The sequence below is a fragment of the Trichosurus vulpecula genome, chromosome 1 (assembly GCF_011100635.1).
Source record: "Trichosurus vulpecula isolate mTriVul1 chromosome 1, mTriVul1.pri, whole genome shotgun sequence".
Lineage (NCBI taxonomy): Eukaryota > Metazoa > Chordata > Mammalia > Diprotodontia > Phalangeridae > Trichosurus > Trichosurus vulpecula.
Genome location: NC_050573.1, coordinates 404,755,826 through 404,777,937, shown reverse-complemented (window position 1 = coordinate 404,777,937; position 22,112 = coordinate 404,755,826). Strand labels below are relative to the sequence as shown.

Here is a 22,112-nt window from a genome sequence, read left to right as displayed (position 1 = left end):
AATATATACACAGAAGAGCTTTGTAAACCTATGACTATATATGTGTGCATATATGTACATATACATACATATGTTTATGTATATATGCCACGCCTACCATCACTATTATTATTATTATCACTTAAAATATAAAGACTATGTAATGATGTGTCCTGAAACACAGCATAATTAAAAACTCTACATTTATATTTTAATACTTAATAGAGCTGAAATTGCCAAACCTATCATGAAGTAACCAATAACCATTTTAAACATAGCAAGTTTGATACTACGAGTGGAAATATATTGACATTTCTTGCCTTCTCTTGCCCTCATAACTGTGCCCCTCCCCCAAGAAGAAAGCGGGGGCCAGCACCAGCAAGTGTAAGGTAAATTATCCCCCTCAGTTGTGCTCCTCCACCTCATTCCTGACCCTCTTCTCCACCCCTACACCCTTGCTATTCCAAGCTTGACCTTCTTCAGAAGGGAGATTGCCAGTCACACTGAGCTACCCCAAATTACAAAGTGGTTTCATAGTCAGGACTAAGCTGAAACCACAAAACACATACTGTATGTGACTTGAGCCAGAGTTGACCCTACTCCCTCCTCCCAAGTCTTCCTCCAGAGGTGAAATGCACATCCACTATCCACTGGGTTATTTGGTCAATAAAACAAAACAATCGTCTCTTAGCATGGTTTCAAATTATCTAATTCACCAAACATCATGAAACTTGGCTTTGATAAAAACAGAGAGAACACAAAGAGAAAAAAAAAAGTTTTTCATATGGAATATCTCTTCAGATAATGATTTAACAATTTTAAGCAAATAGTGTTGATATAATTTTATGTTGCTTGTATAGTAGTCACATTTCAAAGCATGATCACTAGTTTCTGTGGGGGAGGGGAAGAGAGTATGTATGGCATTCTAAACAAGTTGTATTAAGTGAATAAAATAATTGGAAAGACTACATTAAATGTTTTTAAATGCCATGTAAACTGATAATGATTTATTATTGTTGTCTAAGGCATTCTTCAACACAACTTCTAGTGGTGTGGGTTGTGTGTCAGCTTTACAACATTATATAGTAACTTCTATACCAATTTCCCTAAAGATGCAACTTTCTTTTTCATTCCTGTTATAAAACTAGCTTTATGAAATAAGGTAAATACATTTTAAGATAAAAATCCTTCCTCTAGGACTATACATTATTTTCCATGTATTATTATACAGATTCAAAAATCTCAAAGAAAAACCTATGTGCATGTATCAGGAATGATCAGGAGAATCAATGTCCCCTTTCCACTCTCCGAAATTTCCTCGAGCGAACTGGAGGTCTCACCAAATCAATCAGAGGTAACCCCTTGATTGTCTTCAACACATCTAACTCTATATTATCCATACATATATACAAACACATACATTATACACAGTAGCGTTCTATAAATCACCTAATTTTTGTTGATACAGTGCACATATACTGTTTAGGCTACAAATAAGAGGCGAAATCGTTTACAAAGGATATGTGGGGAGAGGGGCTGTTTTTGTTATGCCTACACGTATAATATCATTTTGTGCTTGTGCACACACACATATATGGAATGTCTTCTGTACATGTGCCTATGTATAAGTATATTTGCATAAATTTATATGACAAACCCACCCAACAAAAACACACTCCCTTAAACTCATCCACTTCTGAAATAAGTATTGTCCTTCAAAGGGGTAGAGCCTCTTTAAAGACTCTGTATTCAATAGGTGCGAGATCCCACTTCTACTAGCCAGAACTTCAGGATTCCAGACAGTCTTTTGTTGCAAGGGCCATGCAGCCCAAGGCTGAGCTGATTTGCCACATCACCTCGAGCTGCAACAGAGGGGTTTAAGTTGTCCTCAACTCCCACCCCGCAAGCCCTTACCTGAAATGTTGCTCTGAGGCCTTTTTACATCGAGCCCCTAATATAAATCTGACTGTACCCAAGAGCTAGCTATGCTGCTGGGATTTTTCCCTGCCCCCAGCTGAGTCCCAGCGCCGCAGGGAAAGAGATCCTCTGGTGGCTTAGGCAGGAGTTAATAAACAGTTAAGTTTGGAAGACTCAGCAGACACGTTGAGGGGGAGTAACCAAGCTGGAGCAGCAAAAACATCACAGCGCATTCCTGGGGAGTCCTCAGCTGCCAGCATCTGATTAGAACCATATCTCTCCCTGGGAGTGGCTAGCTCCGCTCGGGAGTCTAGCGTACAACCGAGTATTTAACCGGCCCGCGGGGTTGGCCAGTCCGCCCGGCGGAGGGTTTGGGAAGCAGTGGGGAAAGAAATCATGCTCGGAGCCCAAAGGAGCTAGTTTGTGAGTAGTTTTCTCCCCCATTCCCGCCCCCCCGCCCCCTTCCTTTCCTACCCTTGCTCTCCGTTTTCACTTCTTGGAGGTCCGGAGCTGGGCTTGGGCTCGGTTTTTCCGGCCCTCTTGGAAGCGCAGGCTGTGGGGAGCGAGCTGAGCAAGAAGACTGACTACGTGCGGTGGAAGCGGGCGGTCCTGTAGCCTGGCATTGAGACAGGACTGGTGGTGAATGAACTCACCTTCGGAGCTCGGGCTTAAACCCGGCTGTGCGGAGAGGGACAGAGGGAAGGAAGGAAACTGACACCAAATCCCTGACTGCCTTGTCCAGGGAAGGGGCAGGCGGACGCCGGCAGCTTTTAGAAAGCCACCGTTGTTGATGGTGGTTTTTCCTTCCCTCCGATGACTGCCTAATTAGCTCCCCGACGTGTTTGTTTTTGCTCGCTGCCTAACAAAGAGGGAGGACCTGGTTTGTGAGGCTCTGGGGCTGCCTAGCTAAAAGTGACAAGCGCGGGGACTGAACATTCTTGAACTTTGTCTCGCTCTCTCGTGCTGCGGTGGTTCCTAAGACAATAGCTGCCGAAGGTATTGGACCGACTGGTTGGAAGGCTTGAAGCAGCCTGGCCGCTGCGGCAGCAGCAGCCTCCAGGATGGGGATGGCGCTGAGGCCGGTGGGCTCTCTGCTGGAGGGGGCAAGTGGGGGGGGGGGACGGGAAATGGAACGGGGTTTAAAAAAAAAAAAAAGGCTCGGCAGCCAGCTATAAATGTAGCGGTTTCCACTGCTATTTGGTATTAGGTGTCTCTTTTTAACATCCCCACAGGCTACGGCGTGCTTTCTGCCTTCGATTTTAGGCTCAGAACTTTGCTGAGATTATTATTTTTTAATGACTGAAGCCTTAGCTAGAGGGAGGGAATTCTGGCAACCCCTCCCAAATTAAACGTGAGGTCCAGAAACTAGCTTCTCTCCGCCAATGAATAACTTTAATATGGCAGAAGGGAAAGGCAGGGAGTGACTGAGTGGAGAAGGGGGCTTAATCTTAGGTTTTAAAATATCAGTATTGCCATAAAAATTCCTTGATGGGGCTTCTTGGCCCCTGTCACTGTGGGGGAAGGGAACAACCAAGAATAGCCAGGACAGAACCTGAAAAATGCTGGGGGAAATCATACCCCAAGTATCGGATTAACAGTCTTAAGTAGCTTTTCTTAGAGTAAAATGACGTATTAGTATGCTTTTCTTATAGTTTCTCCAACATAAGCTTTCCTGCCCACATTGGAAAGAACATGTGCCAGGTGGTTGTTTTTTCCCCCTTCCTCTTTTAAAATGGAGAGACTGGGAGGGGAACATATATAGAAACCACCACACAGATTGCTGACACGGGATCTAAGACAAGCATCTTACAACAGAAGTCTTGTGGTGACTCCACATTTATTTGTTCTGGGCCCTGTCACTATTCTGAGATGGGTTTCAATCACAATGAGGAAGATAAAATTTTATGGAGCTTGAAAATACAGGAGATCTTTGCAGCTTCTTCCTTAATCCTTTTTGGGAAAGGGAGGGAGAGAGAGAGTTTGGGGAAGAACAACATGGATCCTCAAGATTAATATAACAAAATAGACTAGTCAATCCTCTCCTAAGAAGGCAAAATGAAAAGATTACTGTACAGTCTAATAGTCAATCCTTTTTAAGGTAGATGCTCTTTGTTGAGGACATCTTTGGTTGTTTTTTTTTTCTTAAAATTCAAATATCTTTATCTTAAGTTAGATTTGACATCTTTTCTCTGAAGTTGTAAGTAATTTATCCAAACCCCTCATTATTCATCTACTCCCTTAATCTCAAGTATGTGTTCGTGTGGCTGTGTGTGTGTGTGTGTGTGTGTGTGTTGTTTGTGTATGTGCATATGTATGTAACTATGTACCTCCCCCCCACCCCATCTAATCTAACTTTCTAGAGCAGTTAGGCCCAGGTAACCCCTATATCTTACAGATAAGGGAGGGGAAGTGTTACAATGTAAGTTAAATGACTTGTTTAAAATACAACTAGTGAAGAATAGATATCGATGTTATAAAATAACTGCTGAGCTCAAGACCTAGTTTAAGATTGAAAATCTAAACTTCCCTGCAGTTGCATTCTTCAAGCTCTGTTAGGAATTCTGGTTCTGTCACTTGCCTGTGTGACCTTGGGCAAGTCATTAAATGCCCTCGGCTCTCCATTTTCCTGGGTTATAAAATGAGGGAATTGGACTAGATGATGTCTAAGTCTGTGATTCAGTGGCTTGCATCATTCTATTCCTTTACATTCTCAATGGTTTCTAAAACAATTCGTTGGTATGAAAGGGATGCTGGCAACTTCTGGGTCCTGCTGACCGGCTAGCTGCCAACATCATTTATTGGGCTTCTAAGTCATTCCTCCCTATTTATTACCTAGAGATCAAGAGAAGGCAGGAAAACACATGCTTAGCATTTTGGATTCTGGCTAGCAATATGTTTTGGGGAGACTTGGGCCTCTTCACAAGGCAGTGACTATGGGTGTGTGTGTGTGTGTGTGTGTGTGTGTGTGTGCTGGTTTTTTTTTCAATTTTTCATTCTTGTCACTTGGTGTTGGTAAACTCAAATTTAGCAATACTAAATTGCCTACCCTTAACGGATTTAGCTTGCGGCTACAATCTCCTCTACTCTAAATCTCAGCCTTTCAGACTTTCCCTACTCTGGTGCTATTTAGTAGCAAAAACTAAGATGTCGAAATGCTCAGTCATTTGGAGGAAAAACCTCATTCCTGGGACACTGATAACTCAGCAGTGGTTGGACATTGCCCTACTGATCTTTGGAACAAAGCTGGAGAGGCTTGGGGTCTGACTTGGAAGACTGAGCTGGTTGCTGCAGAAACATGCAGTTGTCTGTCCTTCTGAGCATAGGCAGAATGGCAATATGAAACACCTGAGTTACAGAATGTGGTATCTTAAAATGCTCTCTGGCTCTGCAGTGTAATGCTAAGGTTGAACCAAGGCCATTGAAATTCCAGAGTTGGAAGAAAGTCTCAACCAGAAACTTAAATTAGCTATGATGGTAGGAGTTGGTGTGCTTTGGCTAGATTTGTTGTTTGTTTATTTTTAAATAGTGGGTCTATACCCCACCAAAAAAACTAATGGATGCATTAGGAACCCGAGAAGTCCAGCATTCTAATCTACTAAGGAGGTGGAAGGGTGGGGGGGGATGCCTTTTGATTTCGAGGTGGCTAAATGGCAAGCATAGCCATTGGGATCATAGAGTCCTTGTTTGTGTTTGTTTGTTTGTTTAGAGTTGGGAGGAACTTCTGAGTGTTGGATTGAGAGTGAAAGAATATATATTCAAATCAAAGTTCTGCCTTTGTGATTTGGGGCAACTCACAATCTTACTGGGCCTCAGTTTCCTTTTCTGTAAAATAAAGTGATTGGATTAAATGACTTTTAAGGGAGTAAGGTCCCTTCCAGCTCTATGTAACTCTATCTATGCCCTTCATTTTAAACATAAAGAAGCCATGGCCCAGAGAAGATGACTTGTGCAAAGCCAGTCACTTAGACCATGGCAGACTGAGAACCTAACCAATGTCATTTAACTCCAAATCCATTGTTTTTTCAAATACAGCATGGAGTCTCTTAATCTTAATGCATACATCTTAATGCAGTACGGATCATGTATCAGTGCCTGGGAAATAGGAAAGGGAGTGTAATACAGGCAAACCCCCTGGAACATGTATGGAGCAAGAAACCAACCACCACACACACACTATAAATATACATACATACATATACATATATATATATGTATATATATATATATACACTATACAAGTAAATAAAAGCTATTCTTTGCAAAATACTCATTTTTTTTAAGGCTCCATAATTAGGCATCATATATCGATGAATAAAGACAAGCATTCAAACATTTTAATATTAACAAGGCAAGCAGATTTGTCCTCCACATTGGTACAAACCAGACAAAAAGTCTCTTTGCTTGTGGTCCAAAGGACTCTCTATGGTCTAAGTGATCCTTTCTACTTACATTTTGCCAAGCTACTCCTCTCCCCTACACCTATCCCTATAACAGCATACAAAGAAAAAGAAAAAGTCCCTTCTCCAAAAACCTGCAATGGACAGAAAGAGTAAGGAAACGGAGGACCACCCATATTAATTGCAATGACTAGGCTAGCCATCTGTGGAGTGATGGTCTGCCTACACAGCAGGGCACATGGCCAAGGATAGCTCCTTTTCATGCATCCTTTTCTGAGCCTTGAAGAAAGCCTGTTACTGCAGAGTCAGAGGGAGTCCGAACAAATCACTTCCTGACCTAAAATGAGAGTGACACTTTTGGCAAGTGGAACTAGAATCTCCATTTCCCTGTCCACTCTCCCCCTCCCCATCTCCTTTGTTTTATTACCTTCATAATGTTTTTCCTTCTAATAGAAAACCTTTTAACAAACGAGATGGAAAAGATCACCAAGGGACTTCGGGGACCAAAATTAAAGCTGGCCTGATAAGAGAAAGGGACTTGGGGCTAAGCCCCACTCCCATAATTTGTACAAAGTACCTAATGACTTAAGTGTACCTTAAGGATTCGCCTTCAAGACACTGGTGCTTAGGAGGAACAGCTGGGTGCATGCTTACATTTTGGAGTGAGGCAACAAGTTAAACTATATTGAAGGCATAAGGAAGCAAAAATCTGAAAGAACTGGGGCTAAGCCAAGAATAATCCCTGAGAGAAGGTGGGAGAGTAACTTCCCAGAAAGTTAGGTAGGAGAGGTTTTCAAGTTCAGGGAATCTCAGTGATGTGTCCTTAACAGGCCCCCCCAGTTGGTTAAAGCTATTGCATCACACTCAAGCTGGCGAAACTGGCTGTGTCACTCTGAAGTAGATGTGTTACAGCCTCTATGTTACTCCATGTGATTGCTGACCTATCCCAAAGCACACAGCTTAGCACAACCAGACTGCTTTGTCATGTCCTCAGCATGGACATTTTTCTCACCTTGCTTCTTTGCCTTCGTGGATCAGCTGCAGCACTTAAGCGATTCTGACTGACTTCACTTCTAAGGAGAGAACAGACTGAAAGAGAAAGAGAGACAAATCTTGTTAGGAAAAATGCCAAAGGTACGAGTGATAGCCCTATATGGGATGACAGCAGCAAACTGGATGAATTTAGGTAACTAAAAAATTGATGAGGCAATTAAAAAGTGCATTTAAGGTGCTGGTTATTTTAACTTAAACCTAAAATAAGCCCAAAATTGTACAAACCACAGAGTCAAGCATTGACTTTTATCTCCTCTCTTCCCCTTCCCCTTCCCCCTCCACCTCTGCATGATGGCATATCCCTCACTCACGAGAAAATGTGTGTTACTTCATTTCTTAGTATTGGAGGTGCCAGTGCCTTATTTCTCCTTTAAGAAGTCTGGGGGAAGGAGTGGTATGCAATATGTATTCAGTGGTGTGGTTTTAGCTTTTTGGGGATGGGGCAAGAAAAAAAGTTGTAAACTAGATTCAACTTCATATTAGAAAATTTCCTCTATTGGTAAAGATTGGCATCTGTTTTGTCTTAAAGGGTTGCCTGAGCTACTTGAGAAATCCCACAATTTGCCCAGGGTCCCACAGCTAGTACGTGTCAGAAGTGGTGCTGGAATTTGAGTTTTTCTCTCTAGATTCTCTCTCCTCTCCTCAGAAGTAACTGACTCTCATATGCAACGATGTACCTCCTTAAAGTTTGTATAACACAGTATTCTTGTCCCAATTTAATAGAACATAAATGCATAGTAAGTTTCAGGAAGGATTGGGACCTTGATTTTGATGATTCCAAGCCCAGTATTAACGATCAGGGCTTGGGTCAGGGAACATCCTTTGTTCGTGCGCGTGCGTGTGTGTGTGTGTGTGTGTGTGTGTGTGTGTGTGTGTGTGTGTGTAAATCCTGGGAAAAGCACAGGATTGAGAGTCAGAGAAACAGGGTTCAGATCCCAGCTCTGCCACGTATTATCTGGGTGACCTTCAGCAAGTCACTTAACCTCCTAGCCCTCCAGTTCTTCTGATCTGTAAAATTAAGAGTTTGGACTAGATGACCTCTAAGTTTCCTTCCAGCTCTACATCTAAGATCTATGACCTCCAGTAGAATAGATAACTAAATCACGATGTCTAATCTGCTTTCAAATATGCTTTGGGTGGAGGAGAGAGGGCGGAGTTTGGGTTATTTGATTTTTTTTTTAAACCAAGAGAGGTAGTGTTATAATAGGCAAAGAAGAGCTGTGAGACTAACTCATTGCTTTCTCCTGCCACTGGCTAGTCTGTGTGTCCTGAGGCAAGTCATTTAGTTGTTCTTCCTGCGTCATCAACAAAATTAATATACCCTGTGTACCTCTCTGGGAGACATGAAAGAATGTGTATGAAATTACAATACAAGCCAAAAAGGTAAGGTTTTTTTTGGTTTTCTTTTGTGACTATTCTGACTCCTCATATCGATAGGGATAATTACCTAGAGGTAATTCCATGTTAAAGTTATGGTGCATTAAGAATTGGAAAATCTAGACAAGTTGGCTTTTCTAGGGAGCAATCAATCCATCTTATTTATTATCGTGTGCCAGGCACTGTGCTAAGGACTGAGGATACAATTTTGACTAACTACTCTATGGAGTAGGGAGGGGAATATTTCAAGTGTGTCCAGATCTGTTTAAAAAACAGGGTTTTTTAACTAGGGTTGAAAAACACCAGCATGCCTGGAATTCCCAATAGACTTTCCACTATTCCCCTCACAGTGGCAGCTCATGTTCAAGCAAAGATGGGAGATGTGCCAATTTCATACTCCATCAGCTCTTGACAATGTAGGAATGGCAGACGAGAGACTCAAGTAGGCGTCCAGACTAGTTACCTTTCCTGGCATATTTGGTATTCAATTCAACAAATTCTTATTAAGTGCCTACACTGTTCAGAAAATAGTTCCAGGAACTAGAGAGATACAAAGTGTAGAAATTCCAAGATCCCTGCCTTCTTGACATTTAAGAATCTAGAATTTAATTGCTAGTTAAGCTATCTTCATAGCCTATTCCTATTACGAAATTCATGTTTCTTGTGTGTGGCGTAATCATTTCTTTTGAATGGTGACTAACCTGAGTTTCTTAGCATTATATAGAATAATCTGACAATCTTGCTAAGCCCCTCTCCCCCCACCAAAAAAAACAATCAAAACCCCCCAAAAATCCTTGGACCTCTTTCACATCATACTTCCAAAGGGGAATAAAGTATTGAAGATTAGGGCATAGATTGTAAACCCCATTGAAGTCAAGGATAATGTCCTAATCTCTTCCTCTCCCCCCGGGTTCAATACTAGGCTTTGCAGTAGTACCTGCTTATTGAATGATTGTTGAATCAATAACTTGCATTACTGAATACCTAGTGACTACAGTTGCAATGATTTGGGGAAGAATATGCTCTTTACTCCTCAGTAAACACATCAAAATTAGGAACTTCCATTTTTCAGATGATTTAGACCAGAGTTACTTATTCGTTAATCAACCTTATTCCTTGGGCCTTAGAACTCCTTGACTTCTCCTTGGTGTCATTGTATATTGTATGTAACTTTTTTTTATGTTCTGGACCCTTTTGGCAGTTGGGTGAAGCTTATGGGCCTCCCCCCTCCCCCATTATCCTCAAGATAATGTTTTTAAATGAATAAAAGATAGTATTCCAAAAGAAACCAATTATACTGATACAATTAACTAAAATATAAAAAAATTAAGTTTACAAACTTCAGGATGAGGGCTCCTCATATGAAGACCTTTGAAATACCATGCGCTCCTTTATCAAAACTTGGAAATGCTCTCACTTTGGACAGCATGCCGTCCAATTAGATGCTTTCCATTGTATTCTTAGAAACTTACTAAAAGCATGCAGTAACCTAAACAGTTATCAACTTTTTCTCAATTTCTCTTTTTCTTTTTTTTGCTCTGCTTTTTAATAACATCTTATGAGAATATAGTCATGACACATATATAGAAAATGTTGAGTTTTCATTTGGTTTCAGGTACCTTGGTCTTATTTATAATTCGTCAATTTGCCTTCATGAATTTGTTGACAAGAGTGTTAGAAGCCCCTTGTGGCTAACCCAGTACCCAACCTACAGGTACACAAGTAAGTGTTTTTTGCTTTGCCCCAGGAAAAGTCCCACATCAAGGCTTTCTCAGCAGTTTAAACCTTCAGACACATCCAGAAAGTAATTAAAACAAACCTTCTCCCCTTCAAAAGCATCCAGCAGACATACAGTGACGCTAATCTCCTCTAACCAGTGTGTCTTGTTAGAAGGCATAGAATTCAGCTTAGTGTAACCTCTGTTTAGCTTCCTGAGTATCAGTACAGACATGGGTGTTGCATCCATGTTATTGGTTCGGCTGGAAAGCCATAATTGCTGAAAAGGCCATGTTCCTGTCAAAAGTATTAAAAGTCCTGCTGAACAAAATGTCCAGATTAACATCTGGGATAGGAAAAATGTCTTGGACTGTAATGATTCTTACATAATGAACTGGCAACTTAATATCTATAAAATTTCTTCTGCAGCCTACTGGTGATAGATACCATTCAACCAATGTGTGAAATATCTATTGTGAAGAGACTCTGTGCTAGTGATGGGAGGAGGTATAAAGAAGTTGAGGAGGCTATAATCAAGTAGGGAGTATGACACGACCCAAAGCATATAGTATTTTATTCAAGTGCTATGTGCATAGTATGCCCAAAGGGTTGTAAGACTGCAGACACAAGAACTCACTTCTACCTGGGATGGTCAGGGTGGTGGTATTTGAATTGGGTTAAAATCATGATTTCAATAGAGAGACAACATGAGGAAGTCCTGGGTGCCCATCTTCTCACCAATACTCATTAGCTGGGTAATGATGGGCAGCCTTTCTGAGTCTTAGTTTCCTCATTTATAGTGTGAGGTACCTATGCGGACTAGTGTGATTTCTTTGGTATAAGGAAATTCCAGATGAAGAAATTCCCTTTACCAATGGAATTTAGAATCTTCTCTTCAACTTATAACCTTGGTATCTTAGGTAACTTACTGAGATTAGGCAATTTACCCACCTGTGTGCCTCAGGTAGAATTTAAACTCAAGTCTTCCTGGCTTTGAGGTCAGCTCTCTATGCACTATGTGGTTGGGAGATTATATGCAAAGTACTAGATAAATGTCAGTTTCCTTATTAGGTGGAGAAGAGGGTAGCTGGAAAATGGCATGAACAAAGAACAAGCAGGAAGGAGCCAAAATGTTTAAGGGAGATCTAAGGATTTAATTCAATTAAAAATATGAGATGGATGCCTGGGACCAGATTGGGGAGAGCTTCGAATACCAGCCTGAAGCTTGTGCTTAATTTTTGTTAGAGTCATGGGGAGTCACACATTTTTCAAGTAGAGAATCCATTCTGATTTAATGTGAAATGCTACTGTTAATACACCATGAATAGGAGTAAAACAGGGACTGATAGTTGTATATTGTACTGCATATTGATTTCATGATAGAAAAGTATCTTAGTATCCAAGACCTCAATATTAAGAGTCCAACCCAAAATTTACCACACTCTTTTAAGCTTAGCATTGGGTTACGTGCTGCAAAAGACACACTACTAGCAATTACCTTTCATGGCATCTTGTTCGATCCTCTTCAAATGTAGTTTTTGTGTAAAAGCCTTATCATCCCTTATAGATTTAAGCACAAATGAAGTTCACATAGGAGATTCAATTTTACAAGAAGGGTTACTACCTACAAAAAAGTCTGCTTGGATACAAAAGTAAATAAAATTACTAGGGAATAATACAAAACAATAAATCCAAGATCGTGTATAGACAAATGCTGGGGAAGATGGATCAAGAAGGAACTTGTAGCCCAGACATCTCTCACCCAGAAAGGTTTCATGAAAAATATATGACTCAAGGAGGATCTTGAAGAATGTACTTGAGTTAGACATCTAGAAAGAGACCACATGAACAAAGGCATGGAGCTATGAAGAAATATGTTCAGGAGAGTGGATGATCCTATATGTGTTGGGACATGTGGTTCCACAACCAGGAGAGTTTGACCTTGAGTTGATAAGGAACTATTGTAGGTTCTCAAGTAGGGGAGAGGCATAATAAAAGTGAGGGAGGCCTTTTCACCTCAAATTACTTTCTACTTCTTGTGAGCATGTTGTATCCCCACCTCACCCAATAGATTGTAAACTCCCTGAGGGCAAGGAGTATTTCATTTTTTTGTGCCCTCATTTAATTTATAAATAAATGACACTAATAAATTGTTATTATTCCTCATAGTGGGAGTAAGCAGAGAACAGGGTATAGTAGAGTAACATACTGTCTCCCTTCCCATACCCAATCTATTATGGCAATCTAGGCATGAGGTGCTCAGAGCACACCAGCTGTATGTCCTAAGGGGTTTTTTTTCTTTTGAAATTTTCCTTTCTACACTGGACAAATGTCCATGATTATCTACCACCACAAGCAAAATCTCACCGAACGAGTATTTGCATGCCTGCTAGGTGGCACAAGCAATACAAAGTTATACAAGGCAGTCTCTCTGCCCTCCATGGAGACTTTAATCTAGAGGAGACATGGCCAGATACTGTATTTAGGTATCAAAATACTGTCACTACTGTAAGGAAGAAGAGGTCACTTGTGACTGATTTAGGATAGCTGGGTTTTGTGAAGAGGAAGAGAGGTCATGAAACTATCTTAATTTGGACTAATGGTTTGAAATAGAAGAGTTAGTAAACATTCCATAACCCGAGTGTACTTTAAACTCAATATTATACTTAAATACAACCAAAAAGACAATAGAAATAAGACAAAACCATAGATTCTATTCCCCACCCCTACTCCCTATTCTGTCTGCCTCAACTAGGAACAGACCTACTTGCTTAGTATATATCAAAAAATTGGGACTTTGGTGTGATTATATACTCAGTGTTCCCAATAACTCTCATAGTGGGAAGAAAGGTTATAGACTATCCTCCATTCCAATGCAAAGATCCTCTCCAAAATCCTTGACAAATAGTTCAGCCTTTTCTTGAATACTTTCAGAGCCATGAAGTTCATAGCAAGAAAATTCATTCAATCAAATATCTCTAAGTGGGGAGGAGGTACCGGGAGGGGGAGAGAGACATTTGCTCCTATGTTAAATCAAAATCTGTTTCTTTTCATCTTAAATTTGCCTTCTTGAACAACGTAATGGGTCTACTCTCTCTTTGTGAGAGGTCATCAAATATTCAAGGTGGTCTATAGCATCTTTGCTTGTTTAACACATCCCCTGAATCCAAGGCTCTTCTTTTCCAGCCTACGTTTCCTCAGCTATTTAATAATTTCCTCTCCTCTTCATATTTTGAGAAATGCAGATTTAGGACCACGGTTTTTTATTTTTTTTAATTTAAGGTTGAGAGCATAGCCTGAAGAATTAATGTATTCCAGTGTTTAAGATTGTGTAGTTTGCTTTATTCTCCTTGCCAAGGAGAATAACTTTTGTTTTGGAAATGACAGAACAAAAAAAATGGCTACCAGAGTTGATGCCTAAGATAAGTGAATAAGAGCTAAGAGGTAAGTAGAATCCTTTGATCAATTCAAGTCACCCGGCCAGGATCTGCTACATCTTCCAATAATAAAAGAACTGGTAGATGACCCCCATTAGTAATATTTGAAAGACTACAAAATAAGAAACGAACAGTAGGAATAGAGAGAACCAAATGTCCCAATCTTAAACACACAGAAAGGAATGAAAAATCTGCAAACTATATGCCAATGAGATTGGTTTTGATTCCTGGGAAAGTTCTAGAATAGATCATTGAATAAATGATTACTGAACTAGAAAAGAAAGAAAGGACTACAGAGAATCCCAGCATGGCTCCATCAAGATCAGGTTATATCAGGCCAAACTTGTCTCTCTCTTTTTTAAAATTTTTATTGGATTATCAAATGAATATAAGCAGGAGAGTGCCATATTCCTTCATTTCCTAGCAGTGACATCACATTAGGAAAATATTAACAATTAAAATAACAATAATAAGGATGATAACTAACATTTATGTATAGTGCTTACTACATGCCAGGCACTATGCTGAACACTAGATATATCTCATTAGGTCCTCACAATAACCCTGGGAGGTAGGTGTTAGTATTATCCCCATTTTACAATTGAGGAAACTGAGGCAAACAGATTAAATGACTTGCCCAAGGTCACACAGCTATTAAATGTCTGAATCCAGATTTGAACTTGTGTCTTTCTGACTTGAGACCCAGTGTCTCATCCACTGCATCATCCAGCTACTTCGGTTGACAAGTTATCATAGGCTGACAGTGACGATCTTAAATTCTTACAACCATTATGTAGACTAACATGCTTCAAGACATTTTCAATTTAATTCACCCAATACGTACAAGTAGATAAATCATATCAGTATAATTTCAATTAGATTTTTAGCAAAGTGATTCATAAAGTCAATCAATAAGCATTTATGCGGCACCTACTATACGACAAGCACTGTGCTAAGGACTGGGGATACAAAGAAAGGCAAAAGACAGTCCTTGACACATAGGAGCTCACAGTCAGCCACACAACTATCAATAGAACAAATAGGAAGTGATAAACAGAGGGAAGGCATTAGATTTGAGAGATTAGGAAAGGCTTCTGGTAGAAGATGTGGTTGGTATGATAAATTGTCATATTAAAGCTCTTGCAAAGATAGATATGTGCCCTAGATAATGCTTCAGTTAGATTTGCATCTAGGTAAATGACAGAACTCCAAATGTAGTCATTAAGGATTTGGTGTCAAGTTAACAAGAGGTCTCCAGTGGGTTTTCTATGGGATGTGTGCACCGAACCTAATGTGTTGAATGGTTTTATCAATGACTTTAATAAAAGCATAGATAGCATGCTTTTTGCAGGCGACAAAACTAGGAGGAATTGCTAACTCACTAAGTGACTGAATCTAAAAAGGTCTCAATAGGCTATAACATTAGGCTGAATCTAATAAGATGACTTTCAACAAAGATAACTGTACAGTCATAGGTATAAAATAAAATCTGTTTCACAAGTGCAGGATGAGGGAGGTATGATTAGAGAATAGTTCATCTGGAAAAAATGGTTTGGGGCTTTAGTGGATTTCAAACTCAATATAAGTTAGAAGTGTAGTGTAACAGCCAAAAAGAACAATGCAATCTAAGGCTATATTTTTTAAGATAATTTAATACATAAATTAACATAATCTCTTCACAAGAATTTTCGATGCCAAGAAAAAACACATAGTACCATATATACAGTGAGATGTTAGTATCCAAGTGTTTGGAACCCTCACTACAAAGGCAATCTGGTAGAAATACTAATATACTTCATTTCCAATTTACAAAGGCATTGTTTCCTTGCCAGTTACCTCAAAATTAAAATACATAAGCATTGCAAATATAAAATAGATATTGAATTTTAATGAGAAAAAAATTGAAGAGCTCAAAACTCAAATTTTACATTTGCTTTTATTGTGGAGTAGATTGTAACCCTTTTGCTTCTGCACACAGATATCGCAGTAACTATTTTTAACAATCTTTGTAGGGTTAGTAGCTTTGCCTATAAATCAGCAAAGAAATTTAAGGCTACACTTAGAGAGGCACAGCTTCCAGGAATGAAGAGATGATAGGCTTTCTGTATTGTAGGTCTTGTAGCGAATAGAGCACTGGATATAGAGACATGAGTTGCCTCAGACACTTAATAGCTGTCACCCTGGGCATATCATTAATAATAGCACCTACTTCACAGGGCTGTTATGAGGATCATATGAGATAACACATAAAAAGAGTTTTGTAAATGTTAAAGTAATTATAAACTAGCTATTATATTTAACCTCATTCAGCTTTAGTTTCCCTATATGTAAAATGGGAACACATCCCAGGGTTGTTGTGAGGATCAAATTTGCAAAGTGTAAAGTGCTATTTTAATAATAATAATTTGTTACTACTACTACTACTGCTCTCCCTTGGTCAACCACATTGGGAAAGTATTGCATTCTGTTCTCTGCACCACAATTTTGGAAGAATGCTGAGAAGGTAGAGAATGTCCAAAGGACTGGGATGGAAAGAGCCTTAGAGAAAAGACTGAGGAATTTAGGGATGGAGGGAGATTAATAACATGTCTTCAAAACTTTGAAGTGCTATCACGTGGGAGAGAGAATGAACATTCTCTGTTTGATCCTGAGGGCAAATTCAGTAGTAATGGGTTGAAGTTGCAAAGAGACAAATTTGAGACTGATGTCAGGGGAAAATTTTTTTCATAGCAGTTAGTTGTGCAAAAGTAGAATGTGCTACCTCAACCCTTCCTGAAGGTCTTAAAGCCAAACAGAGACTGGAAAGCCACTTGCCAGGTGTGTTGCAGTGGGGATTTCTTTTAGGTATGGGTTGGACTAGAGGTCCCTTCCAACTCTAAAACTGCGAGTCCTTAGTTCACCTCAGATATTAGGCATCTGCTTTGTGCAAGGCACTATAGATAACTGGGCAAGAATATTCTTCAAATTAAAGAAAGCAAGTTATTGAGGTTGCAGATATACAAGTGTCTTAATAGATTTCTACCTTGCCTCAGGCATTGATTTACTAAGTAAGGCCTGAAAAGTGATACCTTTTGAGTACCTTTTGGCATAGCTATCGAACTCAATGGAACAGGTGTTGGAACTTGTTAATCTGCCTGATGTCTCTAGAATTGAAGATGATCAATGTCAATATTTTGTCACCTCCTAAAGGAATAAAATTGCTAGGAATGAAATGAAAAGTAATTCTCCATTTCAACTGTGTAGATGATCCTAAACACAGTACCTTCATACCTATGGGACAATGTCATTGGCAACATTTGCCACACTTGCCAACAAATTATTCTTCATTCTTCTCACAAAAGCCAGTATCTATATAAGCTACAGTATTAGCTGTCTCTGCTCACTCTTCCAGATTTCAGTAGACCTACAGAGTTGCACTAACCCAATGCATCTTCACGCATTTAAGGGCATTAGTGAATGTGAAGGTCTGATGGTGTATTCTGACAGTTGAGGAGATAACAGAGCCATATCTTGCATCCTTCCTTAATGAGTGGCTCTTGGACTTTTTTACTTAGCAATAGAGGAAAGTAATCTTTTTTGCCAATGCTTCTCTCTGTTCATAAGAATCATACATAAATCAGCGGAAACACGTAGATGCCCTTGTGTCTCACCAAACTGGGAAGCTGTAGCTAACAAGTGAAAACAACATTAAGGAGCAAGAGGTGAACTTTCCATATTTGAAAAATCACATATAAATCCTTGTGGTGGGGATCAGAACACTTCCAATGGAAAGCTTCAGCTTGACCTAGACTTTTGGTTTTGAGGGTGTAAGTAACTAATTAAACAGATCTATCTAAACATGCCTCCAGGAAGGTAACTTACAATGAGCAACATACATATGCTTTCCTAGTTTATATCAGCTCTGGGCTTGGGAAAGGAAGATGAGCTGAGAGAATGAAATTCTCCAAGTGATGTTCTATTCCAGCCTACAAACACTCTGAAATAGAAGGTGGATTAGAGGGTAGTGACTGCATATAGCAAGATCAATGAGGAGGTTGAAGTTGTTTAGGTGAAAGGTGATGAGAGCCTGAATCAGGGTGGTTATGGTATGAGTAGAGAGATGGTTTGGAGTGGAATTGACAAAATGTGGCAACTTACAGGATGTGGGATGGGGGGAAGAGTTGAAGATGAGTTCTAGGTTGTGAACCCGGGTGATTTGGAAGGATGATGGAACAAGAAAGTTAAGAGGGGAGGGAAAAGATAATGCATCTTGTTTTGGACATGTTACATTCAAAATGCCTATGGGACATCCAGTTGGAGACACTGAATAAGCAATTTGTGATGCAGAACAGTTCAAAAGAGACCAGAGTTCGAGATGTAGATGTGAAAGTTGTCTGCAAAGAGATGACAGTTGAACTCATGGAAGCTAATGAGTTTACCAAGATGTGGGGTGGAGTGGGAAATAGGGCACAGGACAGAACCCCACAATTTATCTCGCCAATCTTAAATCTTGTTGCTCTTTCCCATGAACTTTGCTCCAGACCAGTCCGATCATCCTTACCTACCTCCTACTTTCCCAACTCGCCTTACACACCCAGGCCTTTGAAATGCATTTTCCCCTCCTACCTAGGTGTATAGGCCCCAGTCTTCAAAGTGAGCATTTACATCACATTTCTAGGCTTACACTTTCCTCCCAGTTACCCTCTAAAGTAGGTAGCACAACTATCATCTCAATTTAAAGATGGAGTCATAAAACCTAGATTACAATGTTTTGCCCAGGCCTCCTTTACTCTTCTAGCACTTTGTCTTTCTGGTTTATTGCCCCAATGCCCACTTTCTAACCCTTCCAGTTCATACTAAGCTCAAGCCCTTTTTGAACTATGGTGCCAAATAATTAAGAAAGTGCTTGATTGTGGCCCATCTTGATAATTTACCTGACTAAGTTAAAGGCCTTAAGGGTAGAGATTCATCAGGGAGGAGTGGGGGAAGAGGCTGTCAGGTGCACTGGCTTGATTTTTACTGAATCCTCAAGTTCGTTTTCATCTATTTGACATATTCACGGACTGAAAATTGAACCCATAACTGAGAAAGTTGTTCTCTTTTGCTTTTAAGGAATTGCTTTTTCTGTCCCAGCCCCTCCAAGTAGAATATAGTAAGTTCCTTGAGGACAGGGACTGGGGTGTGTGTGTTTGTATGCATATGTGTCCTTTTATTTCCAGTGCCTTGAACATGGCAGTTGATAAATGTTTGATCGTGATTGCTAGAGTGAAACAGTACCAAAAAACAAGTAAAACCTGGTGCGATCCTTATTAGCCTAAATTTTAGAAGATATGGATTCCTCTGGGGGAGTTAGTTTTCATGAAAAGTTACCTTGTTCACAGATATTTAATGAAAAGTTTTACTCATTCTTCACCAAGTAAATTCTAGCTTAGGCTTAAGGTTCTCATTCCAGGCCGTTTGCTCATTCAACATAAGGAGTTCAAATATTGCCACAATTTTCATATACAAAGAAGGGAGTGGTCTAACTTTTAGGCAGGGTAATCAGAGCACAGGGGGCAATTTAGTTGGTATTCTGACACCTACAAATGCCATTAAAAAGTATTGCCACACTCTACCACAGCAGTGAGAAATAACGACTCCCTAATAACCTTGACCTTTCTGTGAAATTCTAAGCACAGACTGAACTTTAAGGTAGCATACAATTCATTTTTGCTAAATTTCTCCATAAACTAAATAGAACCCCTCTCAAAGAAGCTTTTGTGAAGTTGGATTAGAGATTACCAGCTTATATCTCTATAACTTACTAGTTTGAGCTTGATAAAGTATGCTGTCAATTAGAAAAGCATCACTGTTCTAAATGTGGTGGCTTTTTTTTTTGAGGACAGAAAATTCATGTGAGTTTAAGCATCAATATAACACAAGTTATATGTTCTTAAAAAGAACAAGAAGTAAGCTCCAGCATATTGGGGAGCTTCCCTATGCAGGGCTTATGGGATGACACAAACAATCACAAATCACAAAACATGACACCCAAGATGAGACAGTGAGGACAGGTTATGATCTCTAATGGTAAAAAGAAGAATACTACCTGGACAACTAGGGAGTACCAAGATGGCCTGTTCTGCTCACTAAAACTTAAGAATAAATCCTCAATTTTGCAGACTCACTTTTTTTTAATTGGATTAAGTAGCTTCCCTGAACTACAGTGTTCAGCTGAGGAAACAAATGATCTAATTGAGTCTTCTACTGCTATAAATGTCTCACAGAATAGGTGACTGGAAAAACACAGACGTTTAACCCCGCAGCTCAGGTCCATTGCTTAACCTCTAGTCTGAAGCTCAGTGCACCATCCTTTTCATTCAGTCACTGAGTGGGTCATAAACTACATCATGTAAATAGATGAACCCTAGCTTTGATTAGATAAAGTCTTGTGTGGCTAGCCGTGGCTTGGGGAGTCAGTAATCCTCAATAAGCACTTTAATGGTTCAGGGTGTGTTTGACTCTGAAAAGACATAGAACATCTCGCTTAAACACTAAGCTGTTTATGAACCAAGAAAACTTTAGACTGACTCATTACTTGCTTCACTTAGTGTTCCCCATATTGACACATTCCAATGGTGGCTAACTAGACCCTGTTGAAGGAGGTCTGTGTCACAGTTCAGTGGAAACAACCTGAATATGTTGTCAGGGGCAAAAGGACTGGTGACCAAGCCAGCTTGGTGGTTCAGAATGACAGTGTGGTCTATACACAGGAAGTTGCTTGCCCTTTAGTGTGTGTTGGCATGGTGCATCTGAGCACTGGCTCAATAAAAACACTACCTGCGCTGGAAAACTTGAAATCAATGCCATGGAGTAGGGTTGCTTGATGGAGGCTGGAACCCTCAATCCTTCTTGCTTTATCTGGGCAGGCTTCCCAAGGGCATGGGAAATCTTAGCCAATTTCTTCTTCTAAATATGAGTCATGTCAACTTACGTAGGATGTGTAACTTTATCAACCTCAGGTATGCTTACTGATTAAGTATTTAGTGAATAGGACAAATGTTGGATATGTTCTAGTCTTTAAAAGAATGGAGACAGAATAACACAATAAAAAGAGTGCTGGAGACAGATTCAGATCCAAGCTCTGGTATTTGCTTGTATGTGTGACTTTGAGGAGGTCACTTAACTAACCTGGACTAGAGCTCAGATTCCTCGTCTTTAAAATGAGGGAGTTGGACTGGATGTAGACTCTGATGTCCTTTCTTCTGGATCAGGGGTTCTTAACTCAGGGTCTTTAAACTGTTAATATTATGATAACTGTATAACATGTCATTTAAAAACATGGTTCTAAGAAGGGTCCCATGGTTTTCACCAGATGACCCAAAGAGACCACAAAACAGAAGAGGTTAAGAACCCTTGGGCTAGATCTATAATCTATGAAGAGAACTTTTGCACTAATCGGTATAAAGTATGACAGTTATGTGGATCAAATCACTCTTACTATCTGTTTGTTTTTAACTTAAAGCAAGATCAAATCGATAGGGCCCTTGCATTTTTTTTTTAAAGCTAGTGAATGCCTTCTTTTTTTGAATATTTAAAATATACTTGCTCAATGAACTTTCACTGGGGGAAAAGAACCTGTTACTTTTATAATGGATAATCCATCCCTTGGGAAGAAATTAGACATTCTAAATTCATAGGATCACAGACATAGAGCTAGCAGGAAACTTAGGGATCATCTGTTCCAATTCCTTCACTTTAGAGATGGAGACAATAGGATACACTGAGGTTATGGTACTTTTTCAAGGTAACACAAGTAATAGATGGAAGAGTCAGAATTTGAACCCAGCTCCTCCATCTCAAAATCTATTTTAGGTATTCTAGGCCAGAAGTGTCAAAATCAGAGCCAGCAAGAACAGGCAAAACTCTTAAAGGAAATAGAACCAAATTAAAATGTAAGTGGAAAACAGTCAACAAAAATAAATAAAAATACGACATAACATAGGTGATTGAATTTATGATTTGTGAGTTTGTGATTTTTTGTGAATTTCTGATTTGTGAGTTTGTGATTTTTTGTGAATTTCTGATTTGTGAGTTTGTGATTTTTTCAAGTCAGCTGCCAGGGATCTATTTCTGTTTGAGTTCGTAGGCCAGGGCTGTCCAAAATGCGGCACACGGCCATTTATGTGGTCTGCCTACAAGCATAGAAATTTACCTAAGTGCTTTAGTAAAGGAAGCCAAGCTACCACAGAGCTCTCACTAAAATGGCAAATTAAAA

At 39.7% G+C, this 22,112-nt stretch overlaps 1 protein-coding gene across 1 annotated transcript in view; it reads left to right on the top strand.

Annotated features, from left to right (window-relative positions):
- The first annotated feature begins 2,133 nt into the window (after window positions 1-2,133).
- DAB2 (DAB adaptor protein 2) overlaps window positions 2,134-22,112 on the top strand; it is a 66,388-nt gene continuing 46,409 nt past the window's right edge. The window contains exon 1 of the mRNA XM_036759865.1: window positions 2,134-2,319. The gene's annotated coding sequence lies outside the window, so the exon portion shown is untranslated. The remainder of the gene's footprint in view (window positions 2,320-22,112) is intronic.